Source organism: Microcebus murinus, chromosome 21 (genome assembly GCF_040939455.1).
Source record: "Microcebus murinus isolate Inina chromosome 21, M.murinus_Inina_mat1.0, whole genome shotgun sequence".
In the NCBI taxonomy this organism is placed as follows: domain Eukaryota; kingdom Metazoa; phylum Chordata; class Mammalia; order Primates; family Cheirogaleidae; genus Microcebus; species Microcebus murinus.
In genome coordinates this window covers 7,394,702-7,409,764 of record NC_134124.1, presented here as the reverse complement: position 1 = coordinate 7,409,764, position 15,063 = coordinate 7,394,702, and the positions used below count along the sequence as shown (strand labels likewise).

The window sequence follows — 15,063 nt, the reverse complement described above, 5'->3', positions numbered from 1 at the left end:
AATACTTAAGTACCTTAAAGAATGAGCATGGCTGTGTTCTATGAACAGTAAAGTTGCAACTTCATATAATTTTTACATGTCACAAGATATTTTTTGATTACATTGGAATTTATCAGACTACATGCACTCTTAAGCTTAAAAACTTGTTCACTGCCCTTAGGGGTCATACCAAAGTACTCGCAACAAATGTATGCCTCACTCCATTCCTTTTGTTATATATTTAAAATCTGAAAGTTGAATCTCAGCCAAACTCAGATTTGCTTAATTAACTGGAGTAAAGCACCTTGTTCATTTCTTTCACCCACGTGTTTTGGATTATTGAGCTTTTGACTTATAAGAATTCCATTAAAGGAAAATCATCCCGCAGCCAACATCTATACCAGTTTATTGCAGCCTCAAACTCCTGGGCTCAAGCAAGCCTTCTGCCCCAGCCTCCCAAATAGATGGGACTACAGGCTCATGCCACTATACCCAGCTAATTTTTCTATCTTTCTTTTTTTTTTTTTTGTAGAGACATTGTCTTGCTATTGCCCAGGCTGGTCTGGAACTCTTGGCCTCAAGTGATCCTCCCGCCTCAGCCTCCCAAAGTTCTAGGATTACAAGCATAAGCCACTGTGCCCGGCCAAACATTTGCCAGCTGAGAGCCTTTAGTCAGCTGTCAGTAGAATTGGAACTTCTTGAGTAAGCCTTTAGAAGCTGGTGAATAGCTTTTCAGAGGACTCTTGTGTCCTAGACACATGACATTTTTGTCTAGCTCTGTGGTAAAATATGGTCCTATGATATACATAATGGGTGCTCAGTCAAGGAAGGCAGCTTCTCTGCAGCAATGCTGACTAATCTGAGATCTCAAATTAGACAATGCCAAGATGAAACTAGAAATGGAAAACGGCATGTGCAGAGACCTAGTGTCAAAAGACTTATCAGGGAGTGAAAGAAACCAATGGGGCCAAAACAAGGGAATCTGGGAGCTATGGCTAGATTGTGCAAAGCTTGACAGGTGAGCAAAAACTGTCTTATTTATTCCCAACATCTAACATGAAGTTCAGTTAATACAAATGACAAACACATTGAAAAGGGTATGAGTTAGCTGGTCACACACCTGTAGCCCCAGCTTCTCAGGAAGCTGAAGCAGGAGGATCGCTTGAGCTTAGGAGTTTATGGTCATCCTGGGCAACATAGAGACTCTGTCTCTGTCTCTAAAATATAAAGAAGGGGGTGGTGGCACTGTAGGAGTTAAATAACCAGTAGGTCTGGAGTCTGAAAATCCCTGGAGGAACAGATCATTGTTGGGTCCTAGTATACAGGGTAAGAATTGGAAACCCAGTGTAGAAAAGTGTAGTATGTCATAGGAGTAGGGGTAGGAGGCTGTTCTGCCCTTTTTTCTCCTTCCTGTCCTTTGCCTTATGTCTAAGCCATTACTTGCCACAGTAGCCAGCTTATTTCGGTCGGTTTGGACAACTCTGTGAAACAACCCCCTAAGATTTAAAATTGAGAAGGGCGATCTCTATCTACTACTGTCACTCTGGTGAATCCCAGATTCTAACTCAGAGGCTCTTTGCCCTGAGGGTCATCTCCCCTCTCCTTCAATTTATCAGAACCCTAAGGTCCTGGGCTTATAATTTCTCTTCTGCCAGCAACTGATACAAAATCCCCGTCCACCACTATAATAACCTCATGGGGTAAAAACTAGCCATCTAAAAACTATAGCATGTGCTATAAAAAAAAATAGGCTCAGCCACTATATTCTATATGAAAGAATAATCTAAGATCATAGAATAAAAATGTGAATATTAAAAATGGAATGTTTGGCCAGATGTGATGGCTCATGCCTATAATCCCAGCACTTTGGAAGGCAGAAGCCAGGAGAATCACTTGATGCCAGGGGGTTGAGACCAGTCTGGGTAAAATAGTAAGACTCCATCTGTACAAAAAATAAAATAAAAAAATCAGCCAGGCATGGTGGCATGTTTCTGTAGTCCCAACTGCTTCGTAGGCTGAGGCAGGAGGATGGCTTGAAGCCAGGAGTTTGAGGTTACAGTGATGTATGATTGTGTCACTGTACTCTAGCCTAGGTGACAGCAAGACCCCATGTCTTAAAAAAAAAAAAAATTTTGATCTCGAACTCAGTTTCATAAAAAAAAAAAAAAAAAAAAAAATTTAAAAAATACAGGCAGCAATGAACTCAGGACATACACATACATATTTCTTTGTCCTGTCAGCTGACAGAACATCTTACTATCAAGAGTATATCTGGGCCAGGTGTGGTGGCTCATGCCTATAATCCTAGCACTCTGGGAGGCTGAGGCAGGCGGATCACTCGAGGTCAGGAGTTCAAAACCAGCCTGATAAGAGCGACACCCCATCTCTACTATAAATAGAAAGAAATTAATTGGCCAACTAAAAATAATTAGCCGAGTATGGTGGTGCATGCCTGTAGTCCCAGCTACTCGGGAGGCTGAGGCAGTAGGATCGCCTGAGCCCAGGAGTTTGAGGTTGCTGTGAGTCAGGCTGACGCCAGGGCACTCACTCTAGCCTAGGCAACAAAGCGAGACTGTCTCAAAAAAAAAAAAGAAAGAAAGAAAAAGAAAACCTACTAGAGTAAACCTGGAGTATCTTATAGTACCAGAAAGTGAATAAGTATTAAATAAATACTAATTTTAAAAAACAGCAATTATTAGAGTATGTCAAAGGGACAAAGGATATTTATGAGGATATCCCTCTAAAGGTCCAACTCCAAGTGTTCCAAAGCTAGAAGACTTTGAATAATATAAACAAAGTTATTATTGGATTATTATCCAAAGTATAAAATAAATATCCGTGAGTCCATAGTAATATAAATAAATTGAAGAAACAAATTCAGAATTCCAATTAACTCATGTAGATACTCTGCCTTTAAGTAGAACATGACTCCTCATTCCTTCCTTCAGTGTGTGCCTAGTGACTTCATTCCAAAGAACACAGTATGGAAAGAGGGGGGGAAATACTAACTACAGTGGGGAAACCTGGCATATAAGATCTAGGCCAGGTGATCATGGCTAACATCAACAGTAATAAATCATGTTAATAGTAATACACCTTGGAAATGTGATGAGAATGGTACTTCACCTCTGTGGTCTTCCTCCTAAAAACCCATAAACTCATGAACAAAACTTAATCCCAATTGAGGAACATTCTACAGAAAACCTGAACAGGTCTTAAAACCGTCAACATGTAATTAAAAACATTAAAGTATAAGAAGCTGTCACAGCCAAGAGGACCTTAAGAAGACATGACTAAATGTAACATGGTATCTTCTATGAAATCCTGGAACAAAGAAAGAATATTAATTAGGCAAAATGTAAGGAAATCTGAACAAAGTGTGGACTTAGCCCATTAATTGTGATAACTGTAACATACTAATGTCAAGTGTTAATTATTAGGGGAAATTGGGTATGGTATATGGGAACTCTTTGTACCTATCTTCCCAACTTTTCTATAAATCTAAAGCCATTCTAAAGATAATAAATTCCAAAGCCCATTTTATCACCCCTTTCCCAAGGAGTAGCCTTAAGTAGTACCCTTAAGAAGCAGCACACCCATTCTCACACCACAAAGGGCCTTTACTGGAGGACAAGGAAGGCCAAACTTGAAGCAGGGACTCCTTTGAACAAAGCCTTAGGCTACTTACTTGACAAATTTATGACCCAGCAAGTTGGTTCATTAAAAGTGTTCCTAAACAGAAGTAAAAAGATGTTGCAATGCAGAGATTTTAACTATTAAGTGAATTTATTAATCCAGTGAAACTGTTTTCCAAGAGTATATTGATAGTTCCATTAACTGGAACTATTCATAAAGCCCTAATTAAGCAACAAGATTCACAGGAGTCATTGTTACTCTTTTTAAGTTCTTAATTAGTTGCTCTTAGCAGTTGTTTTGTGTGAATTCATAGGCACTTAACCACCTTTTTGTGTCTCTTTGGGGCTTGCAGATTGAAATTTGAGACATAATTCAAAATATCAATGTAAAAAACACCATTGACACTAGTTTCTTTCAACCCAGCAATAAGTGAAATTATGAACAGGTACCAGGAATAGCCCTTATTAATTGTGGTTCCCTACTTACCTTTAATGTTTCTCCTTTTCATATGGTACAGGCCTTGGACCTGAAACTTTGCCAAAACAATGAAAAGAGGTATTTGTATTTACTAACTGCTACCTATAGCAGTTGGCAGCTTGGGTATTTATAGACAAGTAATCCTGCCAGTCCAATTTCCAGTTTCCATTGCAGCAGAGAAAAAAGGACGATAGAGAAAGGGAAGGAATGAATAAAAAGCTACTTTGAAATGTTTTATTCATCTTCTTAGACTCACCAGGAAATAAATTTCTTTGCTTAAAAAATCAAGTACACAGGGATAAGTAGGTGACTAATCAACTTCATTTATCAAGTAGAAAATCCCATTAAATTATTTTAATATACATAATTATGCCATGAAACCTCTTGGGATATTGAATACAGGGACACAAACATCTATGAATTATCAAGTAATGACACAGGGACCTGTCTCTGCACATGGATAGTCCTACTGTCTTCAGGAAGGCAACCTGCATGCTCAGAGAACTTGAGACCTCAGATTTTAAACCCTATTGTTAGTCATGACAAAAAATTTCCCTCTCTCCTTAGGGTCGATTTCTATTTTACTACTTAGGACTGAGCTTGAAAACTGACAACTACTGTTCTTTCTTAGGACCTCTCCCTTTAGGTGCACATTAAAAATGGAAAGCCATCATGATAAAAGTAACCCATGTAAAAAGTACACATAAACAAGTCCCAAACACAAGTAACAAGGACCATTTTACTACTGGTTAATTTATTGCAGTCACCTAAAGGATGAAAAAGAGTATAAGCCTTTAAGGCAAAGCTATTGATAACACTGAATTTTTTTCAGGGAGATATATTGGTATGGCCGTGAACCTGTCACTAATGAGCTGTTCAACTCTCAAGGCCTGAATTTTATTCTGTGGAATAGGCGCTGGCAAACTATAGCCTACAAGACTATGTAAGTTAAAAAAAATTAAATAAAATCGGTGTCTTAATTTCGATATTTATGTTTGGACAGCACAGAAAACATTTCCACCAATGCAGAAAGTTTATTGTGCACTGCTGTTCTATAGCCACATGTAGTGTATAGCTATTACACAGGAGAGCTCTAGAACTTTAGATTCTATGAATTCTCTCTAAAATTCTGATACTCTCCATAACTTTGTAAAACATGATTTTAAGTTGTTCCACCCATCTGAACTGTGGCAATTTAATTAGGACCTACATGACAAAAGGACTACATTACCTATCTGGTGTCACACTGTTGTCAGACATCTGAGGTCCTGATGGTGGCAGGTTTTTCAGGTGAAGGCATCTAGGATTCAAAGAGATAAAGAATGATAGGCTATCCCTAAGACAGGGTCCTTTGCTAACAGAACAAAACTGTTTGCACCCAGACTAGGACCAACTCCACAGGAGGAGTCATTCCACTCTCAGAGGTGCAAAACACTGCCCAAAGGTACTCAGCCAAAACACCAAAACAGTGTTTAGAGCCAAACCTCAATAAAGACAGTGCTTGCTCTTCCAACAGTGTAACACCATCACAGGCATCACACTAGCCTGGACAGCTGACAACCGCTGGATAAGTCGTGAAACAGTTTTCTCATTTATTTCAGATACCTAGGCATCCCAGGTATAAGACACGAATACAGGTATCACCATCAATTGAATGTTGACTGCAAAACAGGCATGGAAGCACTGGTTGCAGACCCTGCTGGCTAAACCCTTCAAGGGTGGGGAACCTGCGGCTTGGGGCCAGATGTGGCCTTCTGAAGGATCCTTGAGTGTGGCTTTTTGACTTAATCCAAATTTTACAGAACAAATCCTTTTAATTAAGGACCTAGACTTTCAGCAGTTTTATCCAACATTCAGAGTTCCTGCCATATGCCAGGTACTGTGATTGGGATCTAGCAGTGAACAAAGCAAGGTATACTATTCTTTCCTTCATGGAATTTACAAACTCCCTATAAATCCCTCAGGTTTGGAATGACACTGCTAATCTCAAAGATTTCACATGCCTTTACACAAACCACCAAAATTCTACTCAGCCTTTCACTACCCAGATGCTGAATTTGTTGGGGGTAAATATAAATTTGCCTCCCAACTGTTTCCTGATGGATACCAACTGGCCAAAAGGCCTGGTACAGAGGAGATAATCAATATTAGAATGAATAGGGACATTTACCTGAAAACTGCAGACTGTCCACCTGCCACTATTTCCTCTCTTCAGATAGGTGAAAGATGCCTTACTTTCAAGTCATCCTAAAAAGACAAGCAATAAGCTTTAGTGATCTATTGCATAGATAGTGACTATAACAAGTAACATGCATTGTACATTTCAAAACTGATAATATATAGTAAATATTTTTTTACCACAAAAACATGGTAGGCCAGGCATGGTGGCTCATGCCTGTAATCCTAGCACTCTGGGAGGCCGAGGCGGGCGGATTGCTCAAGGTCAGGAGTTTGAAACCAGCCTCAGCAAGAGTGAGACCCTGTCTCTACTATAAATAGAAAGAAATTAATTGGCCAACTAATATATATAGAAAAATTTAGCGGGGCATGGTGGCGCATGCCTGTAGTCCCAGCTACTTGGGAGGCTGAGGCAGGAGGATGGCTTGAGCCCAGGAGTTTGAGGTTGCTATGAGGTAGGCTGATGCCACAGCACTCACTCTAGCCTGGGCAATAAAGCAAGACTCTGTCTCAAAAACAAAAAAACATGGTAAGTATGTGAGGTGACGGATTTGTTAATTAGCCTGATTTAATCATTTCACAATATAAACATATATTAAAACATCACGTTGAATCCCATAAATATATACTATTATATATACATTTTTTGTTCCTTTTTTTTTTTTTTTAATTATAGAGTCTTGCTCTGTTGGCTGGACTAAAGTGCAATGGGATCATCATAGCTCACAGCAACCTCAAACTCCTGGGCTCAAGCAATCCTTCTGCCTCAGCCTCCCAAGTAGCTGGGACTACAGGCACGTGCCACCACGTCCGGCTAATTTTTCTATTTTTAGTAGAGTCAGGGGTCTCACTCTTGCTCAGGCTGGTCTGGAACTACTGAGCTAAAAGGGATTCTCCCGCCTCAGCCTCCCAGGGTGCTAGGATTACAGGGGTAAACCACCGCGCCCGGCCAGTTTCTTTTCTTTCTTTTTTTTTTTTTTTTTGAGACAAGAGTCTCGCTTTGTTACCCAGGCTCAAGCAATCCTTCTGCCTCAGCCTCCCGAGTAGCTGGGACTACAGGCATGTGCCACCATGCCCGGCTGATTTTTTTCTATATATATTAGTTGGCCAATACATTTCTATTTATAGTAGAGACGGGGTCTCGCTCTTGCTCAGGCTGGTTTGGAACTCCTGACCTCCAGCAATCCGCCCGTCTGGGCCTCCCAGAGTGCTAGGATTACAGGCGTGAGCCACCGCGCCCGGCCCGGTCCTGTTTCTTAATATTCTTTGCTTTCTCTTTGGGATAACTTCTTTGCAGAGGAGGAGCTGAGAAGCTTAGAGAACTCCATATACAATTTCTGTCAATTAAAAAACCTTCCCGAGTCCCTGCCCCTCGCGCCTGGCGAGCGAGGCTCTGGGCGTCCGTCTGTAAGTGACTCCGTAGGGGGAAGAAGGATGGCAGGAAACAGGAGGCGACTCTGGGACTGTGATCTCCCAGGTCTCTTCAAAATGTCCTCCAGCTCGGGGGTCACCGGCGAAAGAACCCCAATTTCTTCCAGTGCCTCGGGAGAAGCCTCCCCACACTGCTTCTCTTCCCGGGCTGGTAAACTTCCCAGGCCTCTCCCCACTGGGCCCTTACTCACCCGCACGTGTTCGGAGCTCCGCAGAGCGCACCAGCCCCTGCAGCGGCGGCAGCGGAAAGGACAGCAGGGAGCTGCGGGGAGCCCCGCCCCGGGACGCTGCTGGGCGGGGCCTCAGTGGGCGGGGTCCGGGAGCCCCGCCCAGGAAGAGCCGGGTTAAAAAAAGAGGAAAGGTTGGGGTCTGAACAATGTCTGCGTTTGTTGAACTGTAGCCCTATTTCTTTCTTTCTTTTTTTTTTTTTTTAACATTGACTAGTTTATTACAAGGGAAAAAAACAAACAGCCAGAGAAAGAGGTACATAGAACAGAGTTTGGAAGAGTCTGGGGCTCAGGAGCCTCTGTCCCCATGGAGTTAGGGTTCAAGACCCTCCAGGCATGTGCACATGTTCACCAGTTTGGAAGCTTTCGGAAGCTTATTGTGTAACCCTATTTCTTAAGGACAGGAGGGGTGCTGGGTTTGGAGCTGCTAAGGAGAGAACCTGGTATGTCCTAGGGGGGCCAGGCTTCCTGCCTGCCGGTGGCGAGCGCCCCCAGGACGCGGGTTCCTCTCACACCACACGTGTGGCGCCTTTTGGTTGCTGCAGGCCCAGCCCATGCTTTTGCGCTTCCCACGCAGATCCCCTTTCTGGCTTTCTCCCGCATCGCTGTCAACGACGCTAATGGATCACCTTGATCTGGTTTTGGAATCTCTCCAGGAGGTTTTGGGTAGATTAGGGACTACATCCCAGGTGCCCTGCAGGGGGATCCTTAGCTGAGATACAGCAGCTAAAGAATACTAATTCGCTTTCTTTCTTGCTGTACTTGCCCTGCCCCATGGCATAGTCAGCCAAAGACAGTGCCAGGTTATCAGAACTCCTTTTGAACTCTAAAACTTCCTTCCCCCACTAGCTAGAGTCGATATGATTCTGTCCTGGTGAACAGATGGTGAAGCTGGGGCCCAGAGGGGAAAGGCCTAGCAGCAGTAATTCCTAATCCACTCTGTAATTTTCCAAATTCTAGAGCCCCTCCTTTCCGACTCCTCCTCCCCCCATCCTATAGGCTCTGCTGATCTATTGCACCTGGCGCCATTGCTAGGCGAGCCCCTGGGAATCAGCCACTGCCCTTGGCATCCGCTAACATGTTTTATTATCTATTTCCTCAGCTCTTTTATAATGAAAAAAAATGTGCTTCTTGTGCACCCCAACCCTTGCAGACCTCTCCTGAAAAAAGCCCAGACCCCTAAATTGATTACAAGAGACCCTAGACTATAGGGCCAGAGAGCCACTGGAGAAGAAGCAAGCAGAAACCCTCCCCAGTTTTGATAGAGTTGGACACAGGCTCTGGTTGGAAAAGCCTTACATAAATAGATGAATTTGAAAAGTCACATGATCACTGCTGGGATGGTGGGCGGAGCTAGGCTTTGCAGTTAAATAGGAATGTGGCTGAAGACTGCTGCCTTAATCAATGTCTGCATCTGGCTGTCACAGTGTGTTCATAAAAGAGGGTTATGAGAGCTATAAAAACAGGCAGATTGGGTGGGTAATAGTCCTGCGGAGCTTTGCTGAAGGAGAAATTGCACTGGCATCTCATATATTTTGCTTTCTTTCCTAACAAACACAAAAAGTGGAGAAGGCAAAGCTACCCTGAGGATTCATGAAAAGGAAAGATGAGGGATATGTGTATGAATGTGTGTATGTGTGCTTTCAGAGAAGAGGAGATATAAGGGCTTTTGGGGAGAGGGGGACCAATAACCTGGTAATGATTGGATTCACAAATTAGTCCAGGAGAAGGCAGGATTTGTGTGCAAGGAAGACCAGCCATTGTGAGTTAAGGCTGCTAAGTGAGCCATATTCTCATGTTCTATTGAAAACCTGGACACCTTTTTTAGGTATAGGCCATGCAGTGTTCTTTAGAGAAAAACCTTGATTATGATATATTTTCCCACTTAAAAATCCTTCATAGTCAACCTTTTTGACCTCCATTCTTTTAAATTCTGGAATCCATTCTGGTGAGTTGATTTACATGGTCTTTTACATGTATTATCAACCACTTTTCTACTTTGTTGTTTCTTATTCTTACAAAGACAAAATTGTTAGAGATAATAACAAAAAATAAAAGGGAACATATCTAGGGGGAAAATGCAGCCAACGGAAAGCAGAGGATTAAGGCAACTCCTTTAGCTCTGAGTTTGACTTCATAACTAAAAGGCTGATCCCAAGTGACACCAGGTCACCAAGCTACTTGCCTGCCTTTCACTTTTCCCCCCAACTATCCTCTTTTTTTTTTTCTTTGAGACAGAGTCTCACTTGTTGCCCAGGCTAGAGTGAGTGCCATGGCATCAGCCTAGCTCACAGCAACCCCAAACTCCTGGGCTCAAGCAATCCTTTTGCCTCAGCCTCCCGAGTAGCTGGGACTACAGGCATGCGCCACCATGCTCCGCTAATTTTTTCTATATATATTAGTTGGCCAATTAATTTCTTTCTATTTATAGTAGAGACAGGGTCTCGCTCTTGCTCAGGCTGGTTTCCAACTCCTGACCTTGAGCAATCTGCTGGCCTACTGCGTCCCAGAGTGCTAGGATTACAGGCATGAGCCACCACGCCGGGCCCCAACTATCCTCTTATTCTTGCTTCTCTCCTTGATGCCTTTTGTCCCTAAGAGTGCTCTTTTCCTCTTCTCCCTGGACAGGAGTCACTAGTAGAGAAATATTTAATCATTTGTTTCGTCAATTAGTCAACATTTACTGAGCAACTATCATTGGCCAGACTCTGTTCAGGTGCTGAAGATAATGAGCAATGGAGATTCCTGCCTGCCTAAGGCTTACAGTCTTAGTGGGGAAGCATGGCAAGTACTATAAGGCATGCTTGGGCATGTGTCAGAAGGCAGCTAACCTACCCTTGCGGGTCAGGGAGAGTAATACAGATTGCTATATTCTCTCTGGCTGATCCTAAGGGCTTAGAGGAGGGATGCCTTCTCTATCCTCGCATTCCTCTTGCTGCTATGTACTAGCTTCCCAAATTAAAGTGGCGCCCTGCAGTTGTCTTTGTTACTCCTCAAAAACATAGTTGAGTTGGCAAGGGTATGGAGAAATTGGAACCTTCACACACTGCTAGTGGGAATGTAAAATGTTGCAGCTGCTTTGGAAAACAATCTGGCAGATCTTCAAATGATTAAACGTGGAATTACTTTATGACCCAGCGATTCCACTCCCAGGTATATACCCAAGAGAAATAAATGAAGCAATTCCACTCCTAGGTATACACACAAGAGAAATGAAAACATGTCCACACAAACACCTGTATACAGGCCGGGCGTGGTGGCTCATGCCTGTAATCCTAGCATTTTGGGAGGCTTAGGCAGGCAGATCATTTGAGCTCAGGAGTTTGAGACCAGCCTGAGCAAGAGAGAGACACCATCTCTACTAAAAAAATAGAAAGAAATTAGCTGGACAACTAAAAAATATATAAATATGTGTATAAAAAATTAGCCAGGCATGGTGGCGCATGCCTGTAGTCCCAGCTACCAGGGAGGCTGAGGCAGGAGGATTGTTTGAGCCCAGGAGTTTGAGGTTGCCGTGAGTTAGGCTGATGCCACGGCACTCTAGCCGGGGCAACAGAGTGAGACTCTGTCTCAAAAACAAAAAAAAATCCTGTATACAAATGTTTATAGCGGCATTATTCATGATAGCCAAAAGGTCGGAAAAAACCAAATGTTCATTAACTGATCAAGGGATAAATGAAATGTGATATATCCATAAATGGAATATTATTCAACCATAAAAAGGAATGAAGTACTGGTTCATGCTACAACATGGATTAACCTTGAAAACATGGTGAGTTAACTTGTCACCAAGGATCACATATTGTTTGAGCCCATTCATACGAATGTCCAGAATAGGAAAATCTATAGAAACAAAGTAGATTAGGGGTTGCTGAGGGCCCAAGTGGGGTACAAGGTTATAGTGAAGGAGTATAGGATTTCATATCGAGGTGAAGAAAATATTCTAAAATTGGTGATGGTTGTACATATTTGTGAATATAATAAAAACCATTGAATTGTACACTTTAAATGGGTAGATCATATGGTATGGGAATTAGACCTCAAAGCTGTCAAAACAATGAAAAACATACTTGGGGACATGAAAAATCTACAGCTCTACTTGCCATTGTGGGCTGTGTGGGCATTGTTAATTTTAGGGACTAGAAAGGACTTTTTATTCTGTGTCTCGTGGCTTTGCAGAGCTCCTTACTTGGTCTGTGGAAAAAATTAAGGCATTTGGGCCAGCAGCACAGATGCCAAGGAGGAGACTGCACTCCCATGCTCCCATCCCTAACTCAACTCCCTCATCATGACTCAGTTTAACATTTATGGTGTACCTGTCCTTTAGAAGGTATGTGGGACCTGAAAGAGCCAGAGTCTCTCTATTCCATCCAATGTTTGAAATTAAATTATTGATGTAACGCCCTCTATGTAACCAAATAAAGCTCTATATACAATAGGCAATGTAGTACAAAGAATCGGGTGAAATTCTGGGCTCCCTCCATAGCATGCAGGGAAGTATCATGGTGACATCAGCTAGAGTGAGACCAGTTTTCCCAGTCCTTCTCAGAGTTGAGCAAGTTCTAGGACTTGGCTCCCTCCTCACATGCCTTCAATCACCCCTTCATTTGGTTTCTAGACTCAATTTGTTAGTCTATTTCCATACCCCTCATTTTCTCACCAACCCTGCCCCCACAATGTCCAAATTGGCCCTCCAATACTGAAACCATTTGCCGGAAATTCATTAAACTGAACACATGGGAAATTACAGAGGAGATTTTACTTGTCACTTAGGCTCAAGTATAGAAAGTAATTTTAAAAGGACAGTGGCGACAGGCTATTTTTATCTTGCTTGTTTGTGCTGAGTTTTCTTATCTTGCTGTCTCTAGTTCTCTTCTTGGCTACCTCTCTTCTTCTTCGCTTTTTCTTTGAACTAAACATTGGCCTTTTAAATCTTTGTCCCAGGTCCTCTTATCTTGCTTTTTAGAGTCTGCTTCTGATTTCATCCATTCATTCACTGAACAAATATTGAGTATCTACCATGTGACAGCCCCTGTGCTAGGTATTAGGGGGGATACAGTTATAAAAAAGACAGGCACAATCCTAACATTATGGAGATTACAGTCTGAGGAGGTGGACAGTAGGGAGAATGAGTTCAGATTTGGTCTCTGGAAAGCCTTGAGGGAGTTACATGCACTTTTCTTTTCTTTGTTTGAGACAAGGTTTTGCTCTGCTGCCCAGACCAGAGTACAGTGGTCTATCATAGCTCATTGCAACCTCAAACTTAAACTCCTGGGCTCAAGCAATCCTCCTGTCTCAGCCTCCCAAATAACTGGACCTACAGATGCACACCACCATGCCCACTAATTTTTCTATTTTCTATAGAGATGGGAACCTCTCACTTGCTCAGGCTGCTCAAGCTGATGTCAAAATCCTGGCCTCAAGGGATCCTCTTGACTTGCCTCCTAAAGTACTAGGATTACAGATGTGAGCACCAGGCTTACTAGCACTTTTCTGATGCTATTTACCATCCAATGAATAGGCATATAAAATAGCCAGAACCCCACCATGTTTGTTAGATAAAAAACCACGTAACTCACAAGGAATGAAAGGAAACTAAAGAGTAGGTTTTTGTATGATATATAGGAGCACCCTAGGTAGACAGAATGTGGATTTGGCAGTCAGATATATATCTGATTCTGACTCTGCCACTTACTTATTAGCTGTCTTTTATGTAAATGACCTCTAGACCTCAGTTCCCTGTCTTATAAAATGGGAATAATAATCTCTACATTTTAGGGTTGTTGTGAGGATTAAATGAGGTATCGTATATAAGGAACCTGGCAGGTACTCAATGTATGTCACTTCATTTCCATTACTTCCCTATCCCACCATTAAATCCCACAATTAAAAATAAATAAATAAAAATAAAGTCTAGTCTCCCAATTGATTGGAAATGAGGTTTCTCAAACGGTATTCAACAATCATACAACTACAGAGATGGGTTGTTTTTACTGGTTACTATAAATTGTACTATGCATGCAACTTATGACAGTCATATCACTCCCTTCTTCTGGTGTAAGAAATAGGCAATAAGAAAATGAAATTATAAGGCTGGGTGTGGTGGCTCACACCTGTAATCCTAGCACTCTGGGAGGCCGATGGGAGGATCACCTGAGGTCAGGAGTTTGAGACTAGCCTGAGCAGAAGCAAGACTGCATCTCTACAAAAAATACAAAAATTAGTTGAGTGCATTGGCATGAGCCTCTAGTCCCAGCTACTTGGGAGGCTGAGGCAGGAAAATCACTTGAGCCTAGGAGTGTGAGGTTGCAATGAGCTGTAATGAGGCAACAGATTTCGGACAACAGAGCAAGACTCTGTCTCAAAAAAAAAAAAAAAAAAAAAAGTCCACAGACATGCCCCACCCCACCCCCAAAATAAATAAAATAAAATAAATTATAAGAAAAATACCGGAATGAGATATAGCAATAGACTTGCTCACTATGACGGCTGGAAATATGAGTAGATGCCTGAGAGAGCTACAGAATCTCTTTATCTAAGAGTATCTGTTTGGACTAGGCCACAGCAGGCCTACCTAGAGGTCAAGAATGAACCTGACAGCCTCTTCATGTCCCATTTAGCCTAAGGAATCCTTACAGGAGGAATTACTCTTTCTCTTCCTTTTTCAGGCCAGGCATACTCTGGGGAAATGAATGCTGCCAAGAAGACTTATTGCTCATAAGGAAAGGAAAAAATGGCAGCTGTCATTTCAGGCTTGTAATAAGAACACACTAAATTAAGAAACTGCTGATTTGGTTTACTTGATTCCTCCTCCCTGATAAAGAAGAAATCTCTTCAACCAGACGTTCCCCGATGTAGAAAAGGAAGCCTGAGCTCTACCTGTGGAAACTGCTCAGCAGGCAGCTCTAGCATTTGGGATTCCCTCCCCACCCCCATCCATAGGAAATCTCAGGTGCCTTTGTTCTACAGAGTTATTTGCATAGGGGATTAGTTTAGTTGTCTTCTTCTCCCTTCAACACCATTTTTCTTTCTTCTTCCTTTTCTTTTTCCTTTCCTCCTCTCTTATGCCTCCTCCTTTCTCTTTTCTCCACCTCCTCCCTTTCTTCTCCCAATTTCCATAGCAGCTGTTGGATCT

At 42.3% G+C, this 15,063-nt stretch overlaps 1 protein-coding gene and 1 non-coding gene across 3 annotated transcripts in view; both read right to left on the bottom strand.

Annotated features, from left to right (window-relative positions):
* Window positions 1-7,985, bottom strand: part of MATR3 (matrin 3) — a 45,780-nt gene extending 37,795 nt beyond the window's left edge. Inside the window, exons 1-3 of one of the 2 annotated variants that reach the window (XM_075996112.1) lie at window positions 7,893-7,985; window positions 6,263-6,339; window positions 5,324-5,392 (exon numbers count right to left, since the gene is read on the bottom strand). The gene's annotated coding sequence lies outside the window, so the exon portion shown is untranslated. The remainder of the gene's footprint in view (window positions 1-5,323; window positions 5,393-6,262; window positions 6,340-7,892) is intronic. The other variant, XM_075996115.1, reaches the window with a different exon arrangement.
* On the bottom strand, window positions 5,460-5,660 carry LOC142863431 (small nucleolar RNA SNORA74). Its single transcript, XR_012914197.1, has one exon. It is a non-coding gene; the product is annotated as a small nucleolar RNA SNORA74 (small nucleolar RNA).
* Window positions 7,986-15,063: the final 7,078 nt, after the last annotated feature.